The sequence below is a fragment of the Hyla sarda genome, chromosome 8 (genome assembly GCF_029499605.1).
Source record: "Hyla sarda isolate aHylSar1 chromosome 8, aHylSar1.hap1, whole genome shotgun sequence".
In the NCBI taxonomy this organism is placed as follows: domain Eukaryota; kingdom Metazoa; phylum Chordata; class Amphibia; order Anura; family Hylidae; genus Hyla; species Hyla sarda.
The window spans coordinates 158220097-158237982 of record NC_079196.1 but is presented as its reverse complement, the minus strand read 5'-3'; positions in this window follow the sequence as shown (position 1 = coordinate 158237982).

The window sequence follows — 17886 nt, the reverse complement described above, 5'->3', positions numbered from 1 at the left end:
TATATATATATATATATACTAGCTGAGTACCCGGCATTGCCCGGTTTTTCCTTCCTAATCCTTGTTGGGGAGGAAAATAAACAAAGGAGGAAGCTTTTGACTTCATATCCCATCCTCTTATATTGTTGTCATACCCCAACCCCACGTCCCGACCTCCTATCCCCTCCTCCTATCTCGACCTCCTGTCCCGACCTTCTATACCGTCCTCCTATCCCGGCCTCCTATCCCGATCTCCTATCCCGTCCTCCTATCCCATCCTCCTATCTCATCCTCCTATCTCGTCCTCCTATCCCGACCTCCTATCCTGACCTCCTATTTCGACCTCCTATCCCGTCCTCCTATCCTGTCCTCCTATCCCGTCCTCCTATTTCGACCTCTTATCCCGTCCTCCTATCTTGACCTCCTATCCCAACCTCCTATCCCGTCCTCCAATCGCGAGCTCCTATCCCGACCTCCTATCCCATCCTCCTTTCTCAACCTCCTATCCCGTCCTCCTATCCCGTCCTCCTATCCCATCCTCCTATCCCGACCTCCTATCCCGACCTCCTATCCCGACCTCCTATCCCGACCTCCTATCCCGACCTCCTTTCCCGTCCTCATATCTCGACATCCTATCTTGACCTCCTATCTTGACCTCCTATCCCGTCCTCCTATCTCGACCTCCTATCCCAACCTCCTATCCCGACCTCCTATCCCGTCCTCCTATCCAGTCCTCCTATCCAGACCTCCTATCCCGACCTCATATCCCGACCTCCCATCCCGTCTTCATATCCCGACCTGTAATATGTATATCAGGTATTGAAATAGCGACAGCCGTACGGAAATTATATGGGAAAATACATTTCCCATTGATTTGCCTGGGACTTTAAACAAAAACCCCGACCCTCACAAATGGGGGTAGTTAAGGGTTAAATTAACTATCCTATATTTTAAGTGGACATATAAGTAACATGTGACCAAGTATTATCGAAATATCTCCAGCCGTTTGGAAGTTGTGCAGTAGCATATATTTCCCATTGACTTGCATGGGACTTTAAACATAAGCACCACCCCTGGCAAATAGGGGTGAGTAAGGGTTAAATCACCTATCCTATGTTTGTTGTTGACATATAAGTAACAGGTGTACCAAGTTTCATGTTAATATCTTTAGCCGTTTGAAACTTTTGTGGAACATCCATACATACATACATACACACACACGTTGAGTTTTATATATATAGATACTAGCTGAATACCCGGCGTTGCCCGGTTCAACAAAGGAGAAAGCTTTTGACTTCATATCCCGTCCTCATATATTGTTGTCATATCCCAACCCCATATCCCGTACTCATACCCCAACCTCCTATCCCGTCCTCCTATCTCGACCTCCTATCCCATCCTCCTATCTCGACCTCCTATCCCGACCTCCTAACTCGACCTCCTATCCCAACCTCCTATCCCGTCCTTCTATCCCGACCTCATATCCCGACCTCATATCCCGTCCTCCTATCCCGTGCTCCTATCCCAACCTCCTTTCCCGTCCTCATATCTCAACCTCCTATCCAGACCTCCTATCCCGTCCTCCTATCCAGATCTCCTATTCCGACCTCCTATTCCATCCTCATATCCTGTCCTCATATCCCGTCCTCCTATCCCAACCTCCTATCCCGACCTCCCATCCTGTCCTCATATCCCGACCCGTACCTCCTATCCCGTCCTCCTATCTCGACTTCCTGTCCCGACCTCCTATCCCGTCCTCCTATCCCGTCCTCCTATCCCGACCTCCTATCCCCACCTCTTATCCTGTCCTCCAATCTCGAGCTCCTATCCCGACCTCCTATCCCGACCTCCTATCCCGTCCTCCTTTCCCGTCCTCCTTTCCCGTCCTCCTTTCCCATCCTCCTATCCCGTCCACCTATCCCGTCCTCCTATCCCGACCTCCTATCCCGACCTCCTTTCCTCCTATCCCTACCCGTAATATGGGTACCAGGTATTGAAATAGCTCCAGCCGTATGGAAATTATATGAGAACATACATTTCCCATTGATTTGCATGAGACTTTAAACAAAAACCCTGACCCTCACACATGGGGGTAGTTAAGGGTTAAATTAACTATCCTATATTTTAAGTGGACATATAAGTAACATGTGACCAAGTATTATCGAAATATCTCCAGCCGCTTGGAAGTTATGCGGTAACATATATTTCCCATTGACTTGTATGGGACTTTAAACATAAGCCCCGCCCCTAGCAAATAGGGGTGAGTAAGGGTTAAATCACCTATCCTATGTTTATTGCTGACATATGTTACATGTGTGCCAAGTTTCATGTTAATATCTTTAGCCGTTTGAAAGTTTTTGTGGAACATACATACATACATACACACACACGTTGAGTTTTATATATATATATGATATATATAGATATATATTATATATATTGCTGTCTACTTAATATATATGGAAATATAGAAATGTATAAAGTGTAGTGTAATGTAGAACAAAACTATGTCAAAGCACCTCTCAGTAAGGTAACACCTGATTGGCTGATGAAACAAAGAGACCATTAGAACATTGGCTGCTGACATCACAGTAGGGCAGCTGGTGACATCATCATAACCGACATAATACGTAGCCAGATGAACAGAAAAATCTCTCATTTGCTCACTAGAGTTTAGCAGAGACACATGTCAGAGCCCATTGCTCATTGCTGTAGTTTTCTAGTGACTTTATCGTCTTTTGCCATTGTCATAAAATGAAGTAAACAAAGAAAAAATAATTTAGTGGCAAAAGGAAAAGATGGAAGAGAGCTGAGCGGAGACCAGAACAGTGGAAACGATGTCCAGGAGACGCCCAGTACAACTAATGTACAGAGAAAGAAAAGGTTATTACATTCCTGCTAAATATCTGGGCCTGAATGGCCTAAAAGAGGAAGAAAACTTCCTGAAAGTGAAAGAAAACTTCCAACAAAGAAGAGAGAAGTGTAAGTGGCCTTCAAGGACCCTGCTACATCCATCTGATGGACAGCACAGGTAGGAGGACATCATGAAAGAGCTAGAATTGTCTATCACTTTTACCACAGGACTCCAGGTTACAGCCACAATAGGCCAGATTTACTATTACAAGGGGGCCAAATTGGTGCCATATTTAGGGTAGGTTCACACGTACAGGATCTACTACATATTTTCTGTGGCTGATTTTGCTACCCATTGACCTCAGTATATGTAGCAGATTCTGTACATGTATTATGAGTTTTATACACTTTTCAGGTGCATTCCAAAAAGGGGGCGTGGTTTAATAAAAAGGTGGTCTGACCTAGGTTGGGCCAATGTGCGCTAAAAATGCACCAAACTTCTGGAGTAAATTTCTGCTACAGTTTAAATGGGTTATCCAGGGTTAGAAAAACATAGCTTACATCCAGAAACATTGCAGCTCAGTAGAAGTCAATGGAGCCAAGTTGCAACCTGAGGAAAGGTGTGTTGCTGTTTTTGGAAGACCACTTTAAAGCTATCTTCATACATTGAATCTTCAATGGTATTTATAGCCATAAAAAAAATATGGCCATTTGTCTACAGTGGGAAATCCACCACTACAAGCGGACACAAAGAGCTACCCAGCTGAAGCAGGGGGCTTGCTCTATTGACTGCCACTGTTGCTTCCGCAGCGTGAAATACAATACGGATATGCTCTGTGTGACCCAACATTTTAATATAGAGGTAAAATCAACCAATCAGTCTTACCAAGCAACAGTAAACAAACACTGGACCGAACCAAGCACTTTCCATTTTTTGTTTTAATCATTTATCTGCATTCTATGTCATTTTCCTTTTTGGGGCAGTTTACCTGTTCCTGTATTGGTACACTCCACTATTGTATACTGAGTTACACACAGTTGCTATGGCAACTGTTATGCTGCAACGGCCTTTTTAACTGCCATCCTACAAACAGCTTGAAGACCTGTCCAGTGCCAGTCCTGAGTGTCCCCCCCCCCCAATTGTATAGAGATGATGCCGCTTATCTTTTTGTCCTGTTTCTTTAATGGAAGGTGATCACAGATGGGGCACAGGTTTGGACAGTGTTGGTAGAGAAGTGAGTGCTCCCATTACACTTAGAACTAAATATTCTACGGTCTAGGACAGTGTTTTCCAACCAGTGTGCCCTCAGCTGTTGCAAAACTACAATTTAGCATTCTGGGAGTTGTAGTTTTGCAAAAGCTGGAGGTACACTGCTTGGGAAACAGTCTGGTCTAGGAGATGGAAACATACATTCATTCTGACTTCCTGATCCTCATGTCACCATTGTATGTGGATTTGTCTTTATTTGGTCGGATTGTACATTGTAAAAACCTTATAAAGTTCTATGGAGCCACACATTGCTTCTTTATGGCGACCATTGGGAAAGCATTTGCTACATTTTCCTCGATTTTCCATATCAATCCGCCCCAGATTTGGTTTTTCTAGATAATGAAAGAATGTGAAAATTGTTTCTATATTATTAATAAATGCTACATGAACTCTTTCAAGACTAAGGCCCCCACTTCTCTGAATGTCAACAGCACAATGTTACCCTGACACATACTGAAAGATAATGGGGGAGATCTATCAAAACCTGTCCAGAGGAAAAGTTGCCCAGTTGCCCATAGCAACCAATCAAATTGCTTCTTTCATTCTTAACAAAGCCTCTGCAAAATGAAAGAAGCAAGCTGATTGGTTGCTATGGGCAACTGGGCATCTTTTCCTCTGTACAGGTTTTGATAAATCTCCCCAATATGTTTTTTTTTAACCTTTTAGGGACGCAGGGCATATACATATGCCCTTCATCCCCGATCCTTAAGGACTCAGGGCGTACCTGTACACCCTGAGTATTTCTGGTCCCCGCCGCTCGCCACGCGGGGACCGGACTAGGATGCCTGCTGAAATCATTCAGCAGGCATCCTGTGACAACACCTGGGGGGGGTCCTGAGACCCTTCCATGTCAGTGATCGCTTCAAATCGCTGATCAATTCATATCGTAGATTTGCGCCGATTCCAGGCTGATCGGGTCTCTGATGACTCGATAGCCTGGAAAATAGGGATAATCGGAGCTGTCAGCGACAACTCGACCATCCTGAAGGATAGGAGTGAGGAGGTAGGGGTGCCACCTCCTCCTATCCCCTGCCATTGGTTGGTCAGGACTGACCGACCAATGGCAGTTGGGGGTGGGGATGGGGGTTAAAGTCGAAATCTGCCCACCCATGGATGTCCGGGCAGAGCAGGGGGAAGATGGCGGTGGGGGTCAGAGTACGGGAGGACTGGAGATTGCGATGGGGGGACTGGCGATCACGGCGGGACCAGCGGCAGGACTGGTGGCACAATGCAGGTGGCGGTGGAGGCAGCAATGAATATCAGTGGTAAGTGATCTTCACTGTTGGCTTATAGGAGTTGCCAAACTACAACTGCCAGCATGCTCAGACAGCCAAAGGATGTCTGGGCATGCTGGGAGTTGTAGTTTTGCAACATCTGGAGGGCCACTGTTTGGAGACCACTATACAGTATGTTGCAAAACTACAACTCTGAGCATGCTCAGACTGCCCAGGCATGCTGGGAGTTGAAGTTCTGTACATCTGGCCCTTCAGATATGGCAGAACTACAACTCCCAGCATGCCTAGACAGTCTCAGCATGCTGGGAGTTGTAGTTTTGTTACATCTGGAAGAGCACAGTTTGGACACCACCATACAGTGGTCTCCAAACTGTTCTCCTCCAGTTGTTGCATAACTACAACTCCCAACATGCCCTTCGACTGTCTGGGCATGCTGGGAGCTGAAGTTCTGCAACAACTGGAGGCACACTGGTTGGGAAACATTGTCTGTTTCCTAACTTAGTGTTTCCCAAGCCGTGTGCCTCCAGCTGTTGCAAAACTATAACTCCCAGCATGCTACAGTTGTGCCCAAACTGTAGCGCTCCAGATGTTGCAAAACTACAACTCCAAGCATGCCCAGACTTCCCAGGCATGCTGGGAGTTGTAGTTAGGCAACATCTGGCCCTTAAGATGTTGCCAAACTACAACTCCCAGCATGCCTAGGCAGTCTGAGCATGCTTGAAGTTGTAGTTTTGCAACATTTGGAGGGCTACTGTTTGGACACCACCACACAGTGGTCTCCGAACTGTTCTCCTTCAGTTGTTGCATAACTACAACTCCCAACATACCCTTCGACTGTCTGGGCATGCTGGGAGCTGTAGTTCTGCAACAACTGGAGGCACACTGGTTGGGAAACATTGTCTGTTTCCTAACTTAGTGTTTCCCAACCCGTGTGCCTCCAGCTGTTGCAAAACTATAACTCCCAGCATGCACTGACAGACCATGCATGCTGGGAGTTGCAGTTTTGCAACAGCTGGAGGCACACAGTATGGGGAACACTGAGTTAAGTGACAAACTCTCAGTGTTTTGCATCCAGTGTGCCTCCAGCTGTTGCATAACTACAACCCCCAGCATGTACAGACAGCCAAAGGGCATGCTGGAAGTTGTAGTAGTATGCCTCCAGCTGTTGCATAACTACAAGTCCCAGCATGCCCTTCAGCTGTCACTGCATGCTGAGAGTTGTAGTTTCTGCAAAAGCTGAAGGCACACTGGTTGCGAAACACAGAGTTTGTTACCTAATTCAGTGTTTCGCAACCAGTGTGCCTCCAGCTGTTGCAAACTACAACTCCCAGCATGCCCTATGGCTTTCTGTACAAGCTGGGAATTGTATTTTTGCAACAGCTGGAGGCACACTGGTTGCGTAACACTGGCTAAGTAACAAACTCTTAATGTTTCGCAACCAGTGTGCCTGCATAACTACTACTCCCAGCATGCACGGACAGTCAAAGGGCATGCTGGGAGTTGTATTTTTGCAACAGCTGGAGGTTAGCCTCTTCCCCCCATGTGAATGTACAGGGTACATTCACACGGGCGGGTGTTTACAGTGAGTTTCTTGCTGCAAGTTTGAGATATAGCAAATTTTCCGCTGAAGCTCAAACTCCCAGCGGGAAACTTGCTGTAAACCCCCGCCTATATGAATGTACCCTAAAAACACTACACTACACAAAATAAATAGTAAAACACTACATATACACATTCCCCTACACATTCACCCCCAAAAAATTTGAAACGTCTGGTACAGCACGGTTTCTAAAACGGAGCCTCCAGATGTTGCAAAACAACAACTCCCAGTGTTGCTGGACAGCCATTGACTATCAAGGCATGCTGGTAGTTTTGCAACAGCTGGAGGCACCCTGTTTGGGAACACTGCCATGGGGTAATTTTGGAATCGGATTGAAATCCCTGTGCAAATCCCTAATTTAGGCCTCAAATGCACATGGTGCTCTCTCACTTCGGAGCCCTGTCGTATTGCAAGGCAACAGTTTAGGGCCACACTCCATACTCAGGAGAAATTGCCTAACAAATTTTGGGGGGCTTTTTCTCCTTTTACCCCTTGTGAAAAGGTAAAGTTGGGGTCTACTCCAGGATGTTTTTTTCTTTTTTACACTAACATGCTGGTGTTGCCCCATACTTTTCATTTTCACAAGAAGTAAAAGGAAAAAAAGACCCCCAAAATTTGTAACGCAATTTCTTCTGAATACCGAAATACCCCATATGTGAACGTAAAATGCTCTGCGGGCACACAACAAGGCTCTTTAGTGAGAGCCCCATGTACACTTGAGGTGATTTGTATAGGGGATGCTGATCGTTACAGCGGTTCTGACATAAACACAAAAAAGAAACACCCACATGTGACCCCATTTTGGAAACTACACCCCTCACGAAACGTGAAAAGAGGTATAGTGAGCCTTAACACCCCACAGGTGTTTGAAGAATTTTCGTTAAATTTGGACGTGAAAATCATTTTTTTTATTTTGTTCACTAAAATGCTGGTGTAATTTTTCATTTTCACAAGGGGTAATAGGAAAAAAGAGCCCCCCTTAATTTGTAACCCCATTTCTTCTGAGTATGGCAATACTGTCATTGGGCTTTTGGAGAGAGAATGTGTCTGGAATTAAAGGCCATGTGCATTTACAAAGCCCCCATGGTGCCAGAAAAGTGCCCCCCCACCACATGTGACCCCATTTTGGAAACTACACCCCTCATGGAATGTAACAAGGGATGCAGTAAGCATTTACACCCCACTGGTGTCTGACAGATTTTTTTAACAGTGGTCCATGAAAATGAAAAATTTTATTTCTCATTTGCACTGCCCACTGTTCCAAAGATCTGTCAAACACCTGTGGCATGTGAATGCTCACTGCACCCCTTATTACATTCTGTGAGAGGTGTTGTTTCATAAACGGGGTCACATGTGGGGCGGGGGTCCACTATTCTGGCACCATGGGGGCAGGGACGTGCACAGACATTTTGGAGGGCAGGGGCTCAAGTAAAAAAAGAGGGCACTTCTCATCATTTAAAAAATGTCTGTCAGACCTAAAGGGGTATTCCAGGCAAAAACCTTTTTATATATATCAACTGACTCCGGAAAGTTAAACAGATTTGTAAATTATTTCTATTAAAAAATCTTAATCCTTCCAATAGTTATTAGCTTCTGAAGTTTTCTGTCTAACTGCTCAATGATGATGTCATGTCCCGGGAGCTGTGCATGATGGGAGAATATCCCCATAGGAACTGGACAGCTCCCGGGACATGAGTCATCAGAAAGCAGCAACTCAACTTCATAAGGTAATAACTATTGGAAGGATTAAGATTTTTTAATAGAAGTAATTTACAAATCTGTTTAACTTTCCGGAGCCAGTTGATATATAAATAAAAGTTTTGGCCTGGAATACCCCTTTAATGTGCTGCGGCCCAGGGACACAGTGGACCTCCCGCCAAGCCTCCTCAACATTGCCATCCCCCATAAAAGTTGGTGTTTTTGTAAAATAAAGTCAAGAACAGTTTCTCTGAGGTCTGCCATGTGTATATACAACTTCAGCTGTGCTGTCAATCTTATTTACAGAAAACATGTGACAGCTGCACTTTAATATACTGTATTATAGAGGAGATTTATCAAAACTTGTGCGGTGCAGTTATCCATAGCAACCAATCAGATCGCTGCTGTCATTTTGCAGAAGGCTTTACCTCTGCAAAGGTTTTAATAAATCTCCCCTATATGCCCCGGTCTGAGATCTATATGACAGAACCCATCACCAATCACCCAGCACCAATCACCCAGCACCCATCACCCAGCACCCACCTTATGCAGAAATCTTCACACAGCTCTGGTTCTTACACTGAAGAGATGGACACCACACTAATATATGCTTACATGCTACAATATACAAGTTGGCAAAAAAAAAAGAATTATAAATATACAAAGACGGCCAGGCATAGCACAGCATTCAGGATGGAGGCAGATAAGCTCCGCTTCCATTGCGCACAAGACTGACTTTGCATACTAGAAATGTGGGGCAATACCTAGAAAACGGCTGGTCCACATTTAGTAAGTATAACATTATCTTCTGTTCACCTGCACTGTAACCTAGTGTATTGGGTTTAGTGCGAGTAAACAGCCTGTCAGTTTCTCTTTAATTACATACCGTACCCCTTAATGAACTATATACTGTGCCACCATTCATCTATTAATTCCCTATATACTGTGCCACCATTCATCTATTAATTCCCTATATACTGTGCCACTATTATTTAACTATACCATGCCACCATTCATCTATTAATTACCTATATACTGTGCCACCATTAATTAACTATATACTGTGCCACTATTATTTAACTATATACTGTGCCACCCTTCATCTATTAATTCCCTATATACTTTGCCACTATTATTTAACTATATACTGTGCCACCATTCATCTATTAATTCCCTGTATACTGTGCCACCATTAATGAACTATATACTGTGCCACTATTATTTAACTATACTGTGCTACCATTAAAGGGGTACTCCGCCCCTAGACATCTTATCTCCTAAGGGATAAGATGTCAGTACGCCGCGGTCCCGCTGCTGGGGACCCCTGGGATCCCCGCTGCGGCACCGCGCTATCATTACAGCACAGAGCGAGTTCGCTCTGTGAGTAATGACGGGCGATACGGGGGACGGAGCAGCGTGATGTCATGGCGCCGCCCCTCGTGACATCACGGCCCATCCCCTTAATGCAAGTCTTTGGGAGGGGGCGTGATGACCGCCACGCCCCCTCCCATAGACTTGTATAGAAATGGGCGGGCCGTGACATCACGAGGGGCGGAGCCGTGACGTAACGATGCTCCAGCCCCTGTACTGCCCATCATTACGTGCAGAGCAAACTCGCTCTGTGCTGTAATGAGAGCGCGGTGCCGCAGCGGGGATCCCAGGGGTCCCCAGCAGTGGGACCGCGGCGATCTGACATCTTATCCCCTATCCTTTGGATAGGGGATAAGATGTCTAGGGGCAGAATACCCCTTTAAGGATCTATATATAGTGCCAGAATACATAAAAATATAATGTTCCAATATAAATAAAATATATACTGTGCTTCCATAAATTCCCTATATAATGTTCTTACATTCCTCTATTAATTACCTAATAATGTGCTTCATACAATACATACAAGCACATAACATAAAGACACATACAGTACATAGGTAATATACACACACATACAAAGAGACACTTTGGCACATACATACAACATGGAATATATACTAAAATATATAACCAACACGCACATCATACATACAGGTACACTCATACATTCACTCACAGATATAAACACACATGTTACGCCTAGCGCTCCGGGTCCCCGCTCCTCCCCGGAGCGCTCACGGCGTCTTTCTCCCTGCAGCTCCCCGGTCAGTCCCGCTGACCGGGAGCGCTGCTCTGTCATGGCCGTTGGGGATGCGATTCGCACAGCGGGACGCGCCCGCTCGCGAATCGCATCCCAGGTCACTTACCCGTTCCCGTCCCCTGCTGTCATGTGCTGGCGCGCGCGGCTCCGCTCTCTAGGGCGCGCGCGCGCCAGCTCCCTGAGACTTAAAGGGCCAGTGCACCAATGATTGGTGCCTGGCCCAATTAGCTTAATTAGCTCCCACCTGGTCCCTGACTATATCTAGCCTCCTCCCTTGCACTTCCTTGCCGGATCTTGTTGCCCTTGTGCCTAGTGAAAGCGTTTGTGTGTTTAAACCCTGTGTACCAGAACTACTGCTATCTCCCCTGACTACGAACCTTGCCGCCTGCCCCCGACCTTCTGCTACGTCCGACTTTGCTTCTGCCTACTCCCTTGTACCTCGCCTATCTTCAGCAGCCAGAGAGGTGAGCCGTTGCTAGTGGATACGACCTGGTCACTACCGCCGCAGCAAGACCATCCCGCTTTGCGGCGGGCTCTGGTGAAAACCAGTAGTGTCTTAGAACCGGTCCACTAGCACGGCCCTCGCCATCCCTCTCTGGCACAGAGGATCCACCTCCTGCCAGCCGGCATCGTGACAGTAGATCCGGCCATGGATCCCGCTGAGGTTCCCCAGCATTCCATCTCTGATCTCACCACGGTGGTTGCCCAGCAATCCCGACAGATCGCCCATCTAACCCACCAGCTGTCGGAAATGTCCACCATTGTGCACCAACTTCAGTCGCAACTGCAGCAGCAATCATCTCCTCCGCCACCTCCTGCACCCCTTCCGCAGCGAGTGGCCACTCCTAGCCTCCGCCTGTCCTTGCCGGACAAATTTAATGGGGACTCTAAGTTTTGCCGTGGCTTTCTTTCGCAATGTTCCCTGCACATGGAGATGATGTCGGACCAGTTTCCTACTGAAAGGTCTAAGGTGGCTTTCGTAGTCAGCCTTCTGTCTGGAAAAGCTCTGTCATGGGCCACACCGCTCTGGGACCGCGATGACCCCGTCACTGCCTCTGTACACTCCTTCTTCTCGGAAATTCGAAGTGTCTTTGAGGAACCTGCCCGAGCCTCTTCTGCTGAGACTGCCCTGCTGAACCTGGTCCAGGGTAATTCTTCCGTTGGCGAGTACGCCATACAATTCCGTACTCTTGCTTCTGAACTATCCTGGAATAATGAGGCTCTCTGCGCGACCTTTAAAAAAGGCCTATCCAGCAACATTAAAGATGTTCTGGCCGCACGAGAGACTCCTGCTAACCTGCATGAACTCATTCATCTAGCCACTCGCATTGACATGCGTTTTTCTGAGAGGCATCAAGAGCTCCGCCAGGAAAAAGACTTAGATCTCTGGACACCTCTCCCACAGTCTCCACTGCAATCTTCGCCTAGGCCTCTCGCCGAGGAGGCCATGCAAGTGGATCGGTCTCGCCTGACCCTGGAGGAGAGGAATCGCCGTAAGGAAGAGAATCTCTGTCTGTACTGTGCCAGTACTGAACATTTTTTGGTGGATTGCCCAATCCGTCCTCCACGTCTGGGAAACGCACGCTCGCACCCAGCTCACGTGGGTGTGGCGTCTCTTGATGCCAAGTCGGCTTCTCCACGTCTCACGGTACCTGTTCGGATTTCCACTTCAGCCAGCTCTCCCCTCTCAGCCGTGGCCTGCCTGGACTCTGGAGCTTCTGGGAATTTTATTCGGGAGTCCTTTGTGAATAAATTCCGCATTCCGGTGACCCGTCTTGTCAAGCCACTCCACATTTCCGCGGTCAACGGAGCCAGGTTGGATTGCACCGTGCGTTACCGCACGGAGCCCCTCCTAATGTGCATCGGACCTCATCACGAGGAGATTATATTTTTTGTCCTTCCTAATTGCTCTTCTGAAGTTCTCCTTGGACTACCCTGGCTTCAACACCATTCCCCAACCCTGGATTGGTCCACTGGGGAGATCAAGAGTTGGGGTCCCTCTTGTTCCAAGGACTGCCTTCAACCGGTTCCCAGTACTCCCTGCCGTGACCCTGTGGTTCCTCCTGTATCTGGTCCCCCTAAGGTCATTAAGGACTCTGCCTGCCACAGGAAATGCCCCTCCCCCCCTCCCAGTTCCATCAGGCAAGCTCCTGTGTCCCCTCATGGCCCTCGTCCTGGTGTCACACTGCCCCGTGCCAGGTCTCGCCCTCTGCCCTCTCTCCCCATTCCTACTCCTGCGGTTCTGCCTGCCGTTGAGGAATCCCTCCATCCTTTCCCGGTGTCCTCATCCCAGGGGAGGCAGTTACCCGATAAAGAGAAGGGGAGACCTAAGGGGGGGGGTACTGTTACGCCTAGCGCTCCGGGTCCCCGCTCCTCCCCGGAGCGCTCACGGCGTCTTTCTCCCTGCAGCTCCCCGGTCAGTCCCGCGCCCGCTCGCGAATCGCATCCCAGGTCACTTACCCGTTCCCGTCCCCTGCTGTCATGTGCTGGCGCGCGCGGCTCCGCTCTCTAGGGCGCGCGCGCGCCAGCTCCCTGAGACTTAAAGGGCCAGTGCACCAATGATTGGTGCCTGGCCCAATTAGCTTAATTAGCTCCCACCTGGTCCCTGACTATATCTAGCCTCCTCCCTTGCACTTCCTTGCCGGATCTTGTTGCCCTTGTGCCTAGTGAAAGCGTTTGTGTGTTTAAACCCTGTGTACCAGAACTACTGCTATCTCCCCTGACTACGAACCTTGCCGCCTGCCCCCGACCTTCTGCTACGTCCGACTTTGCTTCTGCCTACTCCCTTGTACCTCGCCTATCTTCAGCAGCCAGAGAGGTGAGCCGTTGCTAGTGGATACGACCTGGTCACTACCGCCGCAGCAAGACCATCCCGCTTTGCGGCGGGCTCTGGTGAAAACCAGTAGTGTCTTAGAACCGGTCCACTAGCACGGCCCTCGCCATCCCTCTCTGGCACAGAGGATCCACCTCCTGCCAGCCGGCATCGTGACAACACACACATATACATAGATTCACTTGCTCACATATACATATATTCACTTGCTCACATATACATAGATTCACTTGCTCACATATATAGGCACATACATAGAGATACACACACATATACACATCATACAGGCACACTGACCTACAATCACTCACATATATACGCACACACATATACATAGATTCACTTGCTCACATATATACACACACAGATATACATAGATTCACTTGCTCACATATATAGGCACATACATAGAGATACACACACACATATACACATCATACAGACACGCTGACATACAATCACTCACATATATACACACACACATATACATAGATTCACTTGCTCACATATATAGGCACATACATAGAGATACACACACACATATACACATCATACAGACATACTGACAATCACTCACTTATATACACACACACATACATAGATTCACTTGCTCACATATATACACACACAGATATACATAGATTGACTTGCTCACATATATACACACAGATATACATAGATTCACTTGCTCACATATCTATATATATGCACATACATAGAGATACACACACACATATATACACATCATACAGACACACTGACATACAATCACTCATATATACACACTCACAGTCACTTACAGTAAGGCCCCAGTCATCCCTCTCTGCACAGGCACATACATAAATATACACACACACAATATCACTCATATTTTCAGTTGCTTACAGCAAGTAAGGGCACCATCCCCCTCTGCACAGGCTGGAGTTTCTGGCCGGGCTGACTGTGGGCTGGGCTTCTCTCTGCCTTCTCCGCTTCTGTCTCCTCCGTGTGGAGAGGAGCAGAGAAATAGCTGATAATGACAGGGTGAGTGGCGCCCCCTTCCTGCAGGGAGGGCACAGCACCCTCCATTAAACCACATACAAATCTCCCCAGCAACAGATCCTTTTTACTGCACCTATCACCCTGAGTCTGCACCTCCTTTTGTGAGGGCACTATAAGGGCAGGTGTGGAAAAGGGCAGGGGCTCCAGCCCCCTTTTACCCCTATGTGTGCACGTTCCTGCATGGGGGGACTTTGTAAATGAACATGGCCCCCAACTTCCATTCCAAACAAATTCTCTCTCCAAAAGCCCAATGGTGCTCCTTCTCTTCTGCGCATTGTAGTTCGCCCGCAGAGCACTTTACATCCACATATGGGGTATTTCCATACTCAGAAGAAACAGGGTTAAAAATTTGGGGAGGATTTTTCTCCTATTACCCTTTGTGAAAAAAATGTTTTGGGTAAGTACAGCATTTTGGTGAAAAAATCTAATTTTTCATTTTCACGTCCAACTTCCAACTTTAGCGGAAATTTGTCAAACACCTGAGGTGTGCAAAGGCTCACTGTACCCCTTTTTATTTTCCTTGATGGATGTTGTTTCCCAAATAATTGCCATGTGGGACTTATTTTGTTGTTTTGGCACCATAGGGGCTTCCTAAATGCGATATGCCCCCCAAAAACCATTTCAGCTAAATTTGCTTTCAAAAAGCCAAATGTGGCTCCTTCTCTTCTGAGCATTCTAGTGCACCCGCAGAGCACTTTATGTCCACACATGGGGTATTTCCATACTCAGAAGAAATGGGGTTACAAATTTTGGGGGGCATTTTCTCCTATTACCCCTTGTAAAAATGTAACATTTGGGGAAAAACAGCATTTCAATGAAAAAAAAAATGTACACGTCCAACTTTAACAAAAAGTCGTCAAACACCTGTAGGATATTAAGGCTCACTGTAATCCTTGTTACGTTCCTTGAAGGGTGTAGTTTTCAAAATAGTATGCCATGTGGAGGTTTATTTTTGCTGTTCTGGCTTCCTAAATGCGACATTCCCCTGCAAAAACCATTTCAGAAAAACTCACTCTTCAAAATTCCATTGTCGCTCCTTCCCTTCTGAGCCCTCTAGTGCACCCACAGAGCACTTAACATCCACTTATTTGGTATTTCCTTACCCGGGAGAAATTGGGTTACACATTTTCTCTCCTTTTACCCCTTGTAAAAATTCTAAAACTGGGTCTGCAAGAACATGCGAGTGTAAAAAATGAAGATTTTTAATTTTCTCTTTCACTTTGCTGCTATTCCTGTGAAACACCTAAATGGTTAACACACTTTCTGAATATCATTTGAATACTTTGAGGGGTGCAAGTTTTATAATGGGGCAATATTTCTAAGTATTTCTAATGTAAAGGCCCTTCAAATCCACTTCAAACCTCAACTGGTCCCTGAAAAATTCCGATTTTGTAAATTTGGTGAAAAATTTAAAAAAATTGCTGCTGGACTTTGAAGCCCTCTGATGTCTTTCAAAAGTAAAAACATGTCAACTTTATGATCCAAACATAAAGTAGACGTATTGCATATGTGAATAAATATATCATTTATTTGGGATGTCCATTTTCTTTATGAGTAGATAGTTTCAAAGTTTAAAAAAAATGCAACATTTTCAGATTTTTCATAAAATTGTTGCATTTTATTTTACCAAGAAATGAAAATTGATGAAAATTTTCCACTAACATAAAGTTGAATATGTCACGAAAAAACATTCTCGGAATCAGAATGAAAAGTAAAAGCATCCCAGAGTTACTAATGCTTAAAGGGACAGTGGTCAGATGTGCAAAAATGCACGAGTCCTTGAGGTGTTAAACTTTGTCCTAGTCTACACAATTGCGCATATACACAGAAGATTCTTACACCAAGACTCAATCTTTCTTTTACTTTTTTGAGTTAGCTCTGAACACACACATTTTTAAAAAATGTTTTTTATATAGTGTATTTTTATTAAGTCATAAAAACACAATAAACAGTATGGCAAAGGCAAGTCCTGAACAAGCAGGAGATGTCTCGGAGAAGAAGCTCCTCGCAGGGAGCACAATAAACAGTCATTGAATAATATAAAGGAATTATGTTCAGGCAATCAACTGCAACCTTTAACGATAGGCATATATATAGATATATATATATATATATATATATATATATATATATAAATCAAACTAGAAACTAGTAACAATGTATGTTTAAAACATTCATACCGTGTTCTGGAGTAATTATGCACAACATCTTTGTTATGTGAAGCAGTGCCAGAAACATGAGGAGTGTGGTAGAATTGTACCTTTAGGATAGGAGATGAGAAGAAAAGAAAGAAAGAAAGGAAGAACAGAGAAAGAGAGAAAAGAGGAAGAGAAGGGAGGTACAAGGTACTGTAGGGGAGAAAAAGGGAGAAGGGAGTCCTCATGAGGGTCTCCAATGAAGGGAAGGATGAAAGAAAAGGTAAGATAATGGTGGTACTTCATACGCACCGTGACAGGGGAAGAGGTCCGCTCCTCTGCAACCTCCAGCTGGCCCATGGCAGCAGAGTGTAGTAATTAGGCTTATCGGATGGGATGTAAAAAGGAAAGGAAGGAGGGGGGGGGGGGAGAGTGAGGCAGGTGTTCTGTCAGGAAGGGTCATGGGGAGAGGAAGGGAGTTAACCGGGGGATCCCAAGGTTTCAAAGTCTCTAGAGGAAAGAAATGCCGTCCATGGAGACCAGATGGACTCATATTTCCCTAGTTGAGAAGGAGAGTTAGCCATCTGTTCTTCCATTCTTGCCAGGAGCAGGAAGGTGATCAGGCAAGATGTGCACCTCGCTATATTCAGGGGGAGGATGGACAGTAGGGCAAGCTCTGGTGTAAGCGGGAGATGAATGAAGGAGATGCGGGCCATGATATCGAAGACCTTGGACCAGAAATCTGATAACGGAGGGCAGGTAAGCCAGATGTGTAGCATAGTGCCCGCGGAGGCGGAACAATGCAAGCAAACATCCGGGAGTCCTGGATAAAAGGACGCTAGCAAAGCGGGAACTCTGTACCATCTAGTAAGTGCATTGTAATTGATTTCTTGCGCTTTACAAGAGACTGAGGATCATCGAAGGAGATATCCCAGTGGAGCCAGAGAACCTCAGGGCAGTGGGAGAGGTCGCAGTAGTTCTGCGGCGTGTAGGGTCCCTCTGTCTTTTTTCCTGAGGGGGTACTGCAGCAGCTTGGGCATAAGAAGGGGCACACGTTTGCTGAGGGGCCTCAGTACCAATAGTATGAGGAGGCATAGCAGATGAGGCT